The following is a 12189-nucleotide window of genomic DNA, read 5'->3' as shown; positions in this document are numbered from 1 at the left end:
AATGCTCGAATAAACTGTGCCGCAGCAGTATATGTGGAAAATATCACACTCACAGCACAGACACTGATAATTAGTGACAGAATGGTAACATTATTTATTGGTTTAAATGCACACATTTATTGAGGTTGTTTGTTTACCTACTTTAAAAAAAAAATCATACCTCTCTATAGGGATATGAGGTAATTTCCATGTTAAATTGCAATTTACGTGTTTTATTTATTATTTCTTTCAAGGAGACATGGAAACAGTTTTAGTGAAAATGCATTAATAAAAAGTTACAAAATCCTATTTTGTGTCTTTAGCATCTTCAGTGGAAGACAAACCATTAATACTATACAAAGCAGTTATTAGACGATTTGTACTTACTGCCGTTTAGTAACTGTGTGCCTCAATCCGGGATGGTATAAGTGAACACAGCTCTCACACAGTCTTACAAGACACATAACAGTATAGCTATAGTGTGTAAAAGAAACAAGCTTATATGGGGAAGTTCTGGTGACTACTGTATGAAATGTTACTTTAATGTATGTGTATATTTATCCTGCCTCTTCATTGCATTCAGGCTGTGAGTAACTTTCTCATTACTCCTATTCAGGGAGTTTTGCGTTTTATCAAAGGGTGTCCACATGGTATCCTGTTACTCATCTAACTAGCAGTTTGAGCAAAAAACAAACAAACAATAAAAATAGCAGGCATAAGCCTATATGGATTTACACTGGCGACACACTTTATTCGAGCTCGGCTAGTCCCATGAATTCGGGTATACCCGGGTGTATTGAGGTTTGTGACTGTTTTCTGCCCGAGTGCATTGAGGTATTTTCCAGGCAGGGATTGAAGCATTTTATTCCCGCTGGCTGCAATACTGCACAGTATATATATATATATATACTGCATTACAATTCATGAATTTATGCCATCTGGTAGACACGCGAAGCATTGCAGCCTATTAAATCCTAATCATTATCATTTAACAGATCAGCCGACCGTCAGCCAGGCATGAACCCAGGCTGGGAAGGCAAACGCAACGGGGCTTGTCAGAGGTGCGGAGCGGCGCATTCCAGGTATCTGCCAGGTACATACTGGGTATTTGCTCGAATAAAGTGTGTCGGTGCAGTATATTAAAATGGATAAGAAGCTAAAAGTGACACACTGTAGGAGAAGCTTGGTTTGCTGAGTAATTATGGGGAAAGGCAGCCTGTCTGAGACTTGTAAATGTGCTCATAAGTGGTACTGTATTGTTATTTGCTGTACACTGTATGGTGAAGGGGTGTTGTCACTTTTTTTACTCATCGTAATTTCCTTTGTGTATGTATCGGTGTTTCCCCCACCCTCTAGGAGAATTGTCCTGCTACCAGGTGTGTAGTGCTGATACCTGCTGGTTTACAGGATACAGAGGGGTCCGTCGATGGTAGTGGTAATATCAGGACAGGATTCTGGGGTAGATGGTAGTTCTCTCTCACGTTGGTGTTAGCGCCTCCATCTCTTGCAGGCTCCAGGGATGTGGAGGCAATCCCTACAGGAGAACTCACCAATACTCCCCCTGATAGATTGCACTCACGAGGCAGTATATTTTAGAACAGCCACTTCTTTATTCTCTCCCTCTCTATGCACAGCATATAACAGCATACACTGGATACACAGAATGCACTAGGCCTCCAGCCTCCAGATGGTCCTTGGACTCAGAACCCCAGCCATGGGCACCAAGGGCATTCCTTGCTCTTACCTGACTTCCTATTAGAGTCAGAAGTAACAGTCCCACTCTCCAAGGGGAGGGGATAGAACGTGGCCAGAGCACTGCACACACTCTTCTAGGATATGTCTCTCTCAAGGGAGAGACAGAACTCAACAATTTAGGTGTGCAGCCACTTAAGTACCGAGGGAGTGGGTCCAAGGTCTGAGCCCCTTATTGGGCAGAACACAGGCCTTAGCCCGCCTCTTTGTCACTAAAGGGAGCTGCTGGTGGTGGGGAAAACCCTGGATTGGGCCTAACACTGCCTGCACTTTACCAGGAGTTACATGTCATGCAGGGTAGATTAGTAGCCAAGCCAGGCGATGAGTATTGTCCATTGGTCCCGAGCCCGTGACGCACCCCATGATGGTACCAGGTTGAGGGACACTGCACGCCCCGCGCTTAGGTCCCGCCCCCGTGACGCGTCCTGTGACGAAGCGCCTAACGCACGCCGCTCTGCCAGGCTGGGGGACACTGCACGCACCTCGCTCAGGCTTCGCCCTAGGGACGTCACGGGTGAGGCGGACGGCACGCAGACTACGCGCAGGCGCTGCACTACCTTGGGCACATGAGGGGTTAATTGCATCAGCAATTATTCCACACCTGCACTTCTCCCCACCCCTGTTTACCAGTGAAATGAATACGTCTAGGGGTGGTTCTTGTTCATTACCCTGCAGCTGTGTGCTGCCCTACCAGTGGCTACCTTTTCTTTAAATGCTCAGTCAGCCTTGCTGCAAACTGGCTGAGCATAAACCTCTGTTTGTGTACTAGTGTTTGCCTCAAACACCCTGCTGCCCTTTTGCTGTCTTGTCTTGCTTATCCTGGTCCTGTTTTGACCTCGTCTTGTATCTGGACCTCCGTCTCTCTGACCCTTGACCTCGGCGTGCATTTGGACTTCTACCTTATATACCCCTGGACACCGGCACCGCATAACGAATATCCGATCTCTCCAATCCTAGACCACGGCAAGTACCTCGACCATCCTGACTTCTCCTACCCTGGCCCAGCTACACGACTACCACTCTGCACTCCGGACGTAGCTGCCCAGTTGTAGGTCGGTGGTTACCAACATCCCTACCTCAGCCTTGCGGTCCCGTCTTGTTTGTGGTGAGCACTCGTTACACAGGCATGGCTACATGTATTTTTTCCTTTCTTCACAAATTAATTTATAATACTCCCCAGTAACCACTAGAGGGAACCTGAGAAACATACATAACTGAGAAATAAGTACTTTGTAATAATACATTTGACAAGTGTTATTTTTACAGGGCCGGCTGGGAATATTGTGGGGCTCTATGCATGGACATGTGATCCGGGGGCCTCATACCTTCTCTTTCGCCATCTCCTCCTGCATGTTCCCTCATTATGGCATCGCACTGCCATGACAATGGGAAGTCACGTGCCATTGTGACGCTATATGGCCCTGCGCTCCTCCGCGGATGATATGGAATCAGGTTGCCGATGCCGATATTACACTACAGAATACTACATTATATATATATCTACTGCACAGAAAAAAGAGAGACTCTATATTAAAGAGTTGGGCATAAACCATTACCTGTGTAGAGCTGTGACAGGGCCTTAACTCCTGTCTAAACAGGCCTTCAAATAGAAAGCCTGTATCGGGTTGATGAGTCCAGCAGAGAGCTGGTTAATTGCAGCTGCAGACAATTAGCGAGTCTCCACCAGTCAGGTAAAAAAGCCTCCTACTTAAACTACAGGGGATCGCTCTAGTACTAAGGAGGTGTATGTTGTCAGAGAGGGATCCCAGAGAACCCCACCCTCTATTCCATGATGCAGTGGATCCTGGAATCTGCAAGAGGGTGCACCCCACGGACACTGACCCAGACTGAGGGGAAAAGCCCCTGAGAACATGTATCTCTTAGGACTTGGGCAGGGCCGCCAACAGCGGGGAACAGAGGGCACTGGTGTCCCGGGCCCCGTGAGTCAGGGGGCCCAGCCCCTCGATAAATCCCGTTGCCCGGTCACCACGGGGGGACAGGATTTAGCGCATTCGCGATGTGCCAGGCAGCGCGCACGTGTCTTCAAAGAAAAAAAAAAAAACCTCCTCCCTGCTCCTTTCATTTGTCCCGGGCCCCATGATTTCTGTTGGCGGCTCTGGACTTGGGTCAGAGGCTGGTAAGAGGCCTATCCTCCCAGCACCGCTGACAGGTACTGGAAAGTGTGATTAAGCCCATACAAAGGGATAGGCCTGCTTTGTTTATTTTGTATGCTGCCTTAAAGCTTTACTGTATTGTTTGAAGAGCTAAATAAAAGCCAGTGTTTATTTTCCCCAAATCTATGGTTCCCTGGTTACATCTCTGTACTTGTCACCTACAAATGGTTGCCGAAGTTGGGATGAAAGGTGGCCCTTGAATTTCAAAAGGGCCCCAGAGACCGTGTGAGAAAATTTGTTGTGCGTCTGACTTGGGGGACTGCGACAGACGGTGACCAACACAAGGTATTAACTCAGTAACCAAAGTCTGCCCCACCACATGTGCGAAGAAAAGAGAAGAAAAAACGCCATAGGTTTTTAAAATGCAGTTAAGAAAAAAAAAACATTTACAGAGACACCTATGAGTGCTACGACCTGTGCAAGTGGGCTGCTCACCTGTAGGACTATCAGCGGGATTCTAGCATATACAGGCATACCCCGGTTTAAGGACACTTACTTTAAGTACACTCGCGAGTAAGTACATTTCGCTCAATAGGCAAATGGCAGCTCACGCATGCGCCTGTCAACACGTCCTGAACAGCAATATCGGCTCCCTACCTGTACCGAAGCTGTGCGCAAGCGGGGAGACTATAGAGCCTGTTACAAATGCGTTATTTACATCAGTTATGCACGTATACTGTATGATGATTGCAGTACAGTACATGCATCAATAAGTGGGAAAAATGTAGTGCTTCACTTTAAGTACATTTTCACTTTACATACATGCTCCGGTCCCATTGCGTATGTTAATGCGGGGTATGCCTGTACAGAGAAAATCGCTTCCCGAAGTCAGGGGGAAGAATACACCTGATATCACCAAAATGGAGGGCAAAATGTGTTGTTCCTGTAATGAATCTGGCCACATGGAAGAGTGTCCCTTCCAGTCATACGAGGATACTGATGATGAGGAGGATGTCTCTTATGTGTTGTTCCTGTAATGAATCTTGCCACATGGAAGAGTGTCCCTTCCAGTCCTACGAGGATACTGATGAGGAGGATGTCTCTTATGTGGACCCAGATATAAAACACACCCATAAAACACCCCTAGGATGTTGGAGCTGCTTGAACCCTGTACGACCCAAAAAGAGAGGTCTCTACGACTGTAAATATGATTGGCGGCAGCAAGAGTAGGACCAACTGAACGCCGAATATTTCTGCCAGCTAAAGCCACTGCAAGAAAAGCATGCTGGATACAGTGAAATTGCTGACATTTCAACGAAGGAGACCCCATTATCCCTGATGAGACTGCGTTGTCCAAAGCAAAAAGGCGGAAAAAGAAACAAGGTTCTCTGCTTAACATGGAAGGATCAGACAAGTCCGCAGTTCCGGTTTAGAAAAAAGGGGGCTGAGATGCCCTGCAGCTAGAGCAAATAGAGGATTTGTCCCGGGAATGACGGAATCCCCAGAGGGCCCAAGGAAGAGGTTGTGTACCCGAAACAAGTGTCTATCCAGTCCTGATAGGAAGAAACCATACCAGGGAAGAGGAGCCGGACCAAGTGAGTGACGATCCCTTTACCAACACTGAAGATGCACTGCCAACAAACCAGGAACAATTGTTTAAAAAAGTTCTGGGCATGCAGGCCAGATACATTGCCCTACTACAGTGCCAGCTGTTGACAGCTCTGGAGACAGTGAATGCTGAATTTACCACCAGGGACGAGAAGCAGGGTGAAAGACAGGATCAACTATTGACAGCTCTGGAGGTGGCGAATGCTGAAATTACCTCCATGGATAAGAAGCAGGACGAAGCTCAAAGGGAGGCCCTCCATCTCAGTAAAGAGCTGGTACACTCTCAAAGGGTGTTTTGCAGCCTCAGTATGGAGCTTGAAGTCTTTCGGGAAGAGATTTGCATATGGAGCAGGCAGTCTCCCAGAAAGAGTTTCACAGTTTCGAATGGGAAGTCTTTAGGAAAGAAATTCAGACTTGTAGTATAGAGCTGGAGGTCTCTCACCAGGAGGCCAGCGGCCTCAGGACAGACTAGGACATCTTCAAGAATGAGGTTTAAGCTCTCTGCATAGAGCTCGATGCCTCACACCAGGAGATCAACAGTGGCTGCACAAAACTGGAAATCTCTAAAAAGGAATTTCAAAGTCTTGCGGAGGAGGTGGAAGTCTCTCAAATAATATCTGCGCTTATAGTGCCGGCGAACTGATGCGGCAAAACAAATGCATTGCCGCTGTTGCGTGCGCTTATAGTAAGTGCAACACGACAGCGTGACGGTTTTGTCGCGGTCACTAGAAGTCATCCCTATTTGATTTTTCCAGCGACCGTAGCCTGACCATCGCATCGCTGGCACAATAAGAGTAGCCGTAGCACGGATCTTGAAGTCTCTCAGAAGGAGCTTCACACCCTCAACTCAGAGATATAATTCTCACGTCAGGAGACGTGGAGTCTCAACTCAGAAGTACGTAACTAATAGGAGGACTATGAGAAAGTCCTAAAGGTTATAGAGACTTTGGAAAGAAAGAATAGAACCCTGACAGAGGAGGTTTCATATCTGGCAGATCAAGCCAGGAAAGAAGTTAAGAACAAGCAACAACTCCAATGAGGAAAGTTGGAATTACAGTTAGCACTGGGAGAAGCAGAGGTCACTCTTCACCAGGAAAAGAGCAAATCCCCTTTTCTTCATGTTGGAAGAAATAGAGACTGTCATCGCTGTTGTCAGTGGGTGATGGGTATTAATTTTGTCTGTGCCTATACTTGGGTAACCATGCATAATATGTTATGTATATTGTTGTTACCTTGCAGGTTCCAAACTGACAGATGGTACAGTAAATTTGGTTCCAGTGAGGATATGGAAATTCCACCCAGGGGAGAGTGTAATATGGTTAGTCTACTCTGCCTGTCTCTTCCCCCTGTCACATAAGCCCTAAGCAGTCAAGGCTGTCATTGTATGTGACGTCCCCTGAAGTTTCTGAACCATCGCTGTGGAACGCAGAAGAGAAGTACCCGTAAGGCGCTGCGATCGCACCAGCAGCCAGTGCAGGAGGACTCTATCTGAAATCCACAGCTGTTTGCCGGTATCCATGAGGGTGGACTTCATACCACGTTTATCTTTTTGGGGGATACATGTGAGTGGTTATTTGTACCTTTACTTCTATTTACCAATACAGTGTTACTCCCTACACTTTTACTCCCTACACTTAGTCCGTTTCCTTTGTGCATATCTTCTTGTTCCCTATGTCCACTTGAACTGCAGAGGTGACCACAGAACTGATACAACTGTTCTGCATCACATCTGCATTACCATCAAGGGGATACCCCAGAGGGGCACAAATGCTGCTTTTAATACTGGAAAGTGTGAGTGTACACCTTCAGGGTGATATATTCAATAAGTCAGTCTATATATCAAAATGTTGTTGCACTATATATTTTTTTCTTGTTCTTTTTGTATACAGTATTACACCAATCGGTTTCCTGAGCTCCCCACATCTCTCAACAACCAGTACCATTAAGAATCCAATAGGAGGTTTCATCGTGGGTGGAAGCTGATGAGGCACCGTTTACAACTTATATTTATCATCTATTCACTGATTATTGCACTATTTATCACATCTTTAAACTATTTGAGTGTCACTTTATTATTTCACTTTATTATAGCATTATCACTAGAGTGCCAGGTGATTTTATTTCACAGTCTAGGCTGTAACAGGTCATCCTTTGGGCTTTTTACCCCCCCCCCTCATGCTCCTCTCTGAGTGACAGAAGTGTGGTGGTGACTCATGGCCTGTGTATAGCCACAGACTTTGAGCCCTCCCCTTCTCGTTCCTCAGAGAGGCAGTGCCAAATTTAGGAAGTCTGTTCCTCTCCTTCCTAAGGAGTGGGAGTGAGACCCTCTCCTCCCTGCTGGGAGTGAGAGAGGCCAGTCGTGCCTCATGGCTGACTGGCCATACAAGATCTGAATGCTCCAGACTCAGAGAGCAAACACCATCCAAAGGCCGGGAATCCTCTGAGACCTATGCACTGCTGTGAAAGATCTACAATGAATGCTAAATAAAGAATCCCTTTTTTCTTTTTTACACCCGCCTGAATTTGAGTCAGATGTGCTTCAAATGGGACTGCCTCTAGGACCCCCAAAAGCCTAATGAAGGTGGAGGTGCTGAACACCAAAGAACGAACCTAAGGCCTTGGTCAGGGTGGCGCTGAGCGGGCGGGCGCGCTCACGCTGGCTGCTCTGAAACACATTGAGCCAATGTGTGTGGCCAGCGTGGTCAAGAGTCTGCGCATGCTCTGCGCTTAGATGCTTGCAGAGCAAGCAAATTTGATTTTGCCGCTCGCAAGCGCGTCACGTGAGGTGCTCGCCCAATGAGGGCGAATCAGCTCTGTAACGTCGTGGCCGCGCCCCCAGACAAGCGCACCTAGCGGGCCACGAATCACCCGGCCGAGCAGGGCGAAGCACACAAGCGCCAGTGCGCCCGATCCCGGCCTGGCCGCAGCCTTAGATGACACCAAAAGCCTGTCCTGGTCTCCACACCATCGCAGACGACTCAGCTCTCCTGACCCTCACAGGTATGCGCACCACAAACACCTGTAGCTGCAACACGTATCTCCTAGAGGGTGGGGGTACATGTGCTACAAATATGGAAAACGAATTACACTACGGTATGTTGTTTTGTTGCTTTTTCTTCACATGAGGCTTGCCAAGGAGGAGAGTTTACTAACTTGGAGGATTTTGCTGTGTAAGACCATTGTAAATCTTGGTTTTTGCATTTTACATGCACAGGTTATATTCACTCACTGTTAGTTATTACCATCCAGTTTGCACCATATACTCATTGTTTGTATCTGGGTTTCTAGCAGTTGGGAGACCGTGACGATTGGCAGCATCTGCTGTGGAGTACTTTATTATTATTGGCATTTACTTCTGCCTCGTACGCTTTAATATCACTATGATTGTAATTATTAATTGTTTTAATTTACATGGTGTTTGGTTTGCGCCTTTGTTTGTCACTTTTTTATTTTATTGTTTTATGGAAGAAATGGACAACTTGTCCTCGACCTAGCTATCAATAAAATAAAACCCCCAAATTCCCTCCTAAATGAAGCCCATTTTCGACAATTCCCATCAAGCAGTTGGATTCTTGGCTCCAATTACACAGTAAAATGTCATGGTAATTGGGTATTCATTAAATGGATTAAGTCTTCCCATCTGATTACCTCCATCCACAGACAACATGGAGTGCCAAAATGTCAATGACAGAACCTCCATTGTAAGATTCTGTCCAAAAACAAGAGAATGTTAGAGAGAAAAACAATCCCTGCTGGTGTAACTTGCTGCGCTGAAATTATCTCATCTATTATGGAAATTAGAAAAACTTTAAACAAACTACTGAATTTTTATAGTACAAACACATTGTTTGTTCTTAAGTGCGATAGCTGTCACTAGCAACTCGTGTTATGGTAAATAATAAGATATTAATACGATTTTCAACTACATTTCCCATTGGAGATTTGTGTGGTTGCTTATCGGCTTGAGGTGGCTCAACCAGTCCCTGCTTCAGCACAGCTGGATGGATGAAGAGAGCAAATAGCAGAGCACTACTCATGCAAATAACAAGAGAATAGCGTATCCCAATGTGGTTTAAAAATGAAAAAGGTTTATTGGATCAAAGCATTACAAGGGCTGGAGGCCCACACCGACATGTTTCACGCCAACAGGGAGCTTTATCAAGCTTATCTGAATAAGCTACCTGTGCTGAAGCTGGGATATCCTGAAATACAGATGTGCTGGGGGGGGGGGGGGGGGGGGCTTGAGGACTGGAGTTGAACACCCCTGATGTAATATACACAGCTGTCTTGAAAAGGGAATATATCTTCCTCTGGTCATATCTGACCTAAAGCTGACCTGTTCACCTATTGACCCTCTCCTGTGTTTATCTGAATAAGGATAATATTATTTGAGTCTGTTTAATCTCTTCAACTAACTGATGACGTATTTGCCCTTTGAATCATAAGCATTTTACTCTAAAAAAGATGAAAGATGGTTTTACCTAAAGTGAACTTGCATGGAATGTTGTAATCGTTAAACTAAATGGAAGATTAATCTTTTTCTTTTATCTTTAGATGGAATACAAATAATCAGAATATAGTACATATGATGAAGTATTTCTCTATTTATTTTCTGTCTTGTGAACTTGTTGAAATGTGTTAACTTTAAGTGACTGACATGCTAAAAGAACCGTGGTAGGTTTTAACTTCATGTGTACTGTTCAGGTTTTCAAAACTGTGAGGTTTCCTATGTTGTGCACATTAGAATTGTATCTACAGTATGAAGAATTCTGATGATGATACATTAAATGAAATCACAACAAATCTATTCTTCTCCAGGACCAACACAGCCCCTGGAAAATTGATTTATATTCTTTTGTAAACATTCAATGTTTCCATGGTATCCAAATGCTATGGAGGTTTTTTGTTTTTTTATATATATAATATTTGCCTAATTTATTTGTGATACGACTGTTCATGCAGACATACTGTATTGCCATATTTTTCTTAGTTTTTTGTGTCAAGTAATTTGTATGCCATTAGTAGTCAATCAGAAAAAAGTGAACAATAAAAAGCAAATAAGTTGGAGAGGATGTGGTGAAGTTGGTAAAATGTCTCATATCTGGTGGTGTTGTCCCCAAATTTCCCAAATTTGTTCCCAGATCTTTGATTTGATCGTAGAACTAACTCATAAAACAATTTAAAGAGATCCATTTACAGCATTATTTTATAGAAAATCCCAAAGCATACCTAAACGTTTCCAAATATTGACTACATACATTATCGGCCCCCAGATGTGCTATAGACAACTTCTGGAGAAAGGAAGAACCTCCACCAATGACTATTTTTTTTTTAATTAAATAAGTTAATCTGATGTAACGTCTCACGTCTGTGAAATTGATCTTTTATTAAATTCTGTAAGATTTGGCTCCACTGGGAATCTTCACAATATGTCAGAATTTGATCACTTAACTATGTAAATGTATTTTATCTGAATTGTACATTTATGATCAAATAGAAATGTATATGAATTGTACCATGTCCCACTCATCCTCGCTTTCCTCATCCTTATTATTATTTTTTTATTCTTCCCTATTTACCTTAATCATTTATGAAAATGTTCATAATTAACAGTTAAAAGAAAAAAATGAATGAATTTCATAGATCTGGTAAAAGATAAAATTTAATTCAATTTACACAGTAACAAATATGTAAAATCTTAGGTCGGTTTGAACCTTTCTAAGGAAGCTGACATTAGTAAGTTATTTACATGATTAATTTATTTTGTCTTCTATATTGTACGGTACTGTCCCTTTTACTAACAACTGTTACAATACATCCACCTAGAAGGCTATGACAGCAGAAAGCCTTACACAGGAAATCTATGTGTACTGTAAATGCATATTTTGGTATTGTACAATTGTATTGTACAATTGTACCCAAAAGTTATGTTGATACTGAAATGTCCTCTCCTCGACGACTGGTTTTATTTTAGCTCTAACATTATTATTATTATTTATTTGTAATGTGTCAATATATTCCACGGCACGGTACCAAGGGGAGTACAGACTGGCATTAATTGCATAATCAGAACGACATATAAATAAGTACAAACAAGTACAAACAGATACAGAAAGTGATGAGGGCCCTGCTCCTAGAGAGATTACTGTCTAGAGGGAAAGGTGGCAATAATACCAACATGAGTGGCAGCAGAGAGTGACAATAGTTTTCAGGAATTGTCAAAACTACATAATGATTTAAAATTTTTAGGTAACTGCAGTTATTGTTATACAAATGTAGCGGGGTACTCCCTGGCTACTATTCTACCCAATGGGCTGGCAGTAAACCCTGGTATTTACAGGCTTGCCAGTAGTTGGTATGGAGTTTTCCCCTTCACCTTTGGTACTGCACTTGAATGACAGCAGGGGTTGGTACATCGGGGTGCTCGCCATCTGGCTGTACTTAAGGGCAGGACCACCGTAAATTTGGAGGCTGTTCCTTCCCTCTGAGGAAGGCAGGTCACACGACTGGGAGCCTGAGATTGGGGCCTACCCATGTGCTCTTCCCTGCGGGGAGGAATGAGTGTGAACCAATACCTCTGTCTCTGCTAGGGAGGTGGGGAAGAGCTAGGATGGCTGTGGGTGCCCTTGGCCTGTAGTGACGATCCAGGGACCATCTCCAGTGAGATCTGATCTAAAGAGACTGTATCCGGCAGAAGACTGCTGAGTAGCTGTTTGTTACTGCAAAGTGTGCAGTA

Source organism: Ascaphus truei, chromosome 1, assembly GCF_040206685.1.
Source record: "Ascaphus truei isolate aAscTru1 chromosome 1, aAscTru1.hap1, whole genome shotgun sequence".
NCBI classification, from domain to species: Eukaryota; Metazoa; Chordata; class Amphibia; order Anura; family Ascaphidae; genus Ascaphus; species Ascaphus truei.
Note: the sequence above shows the minus strand (reverse complement) of the source record.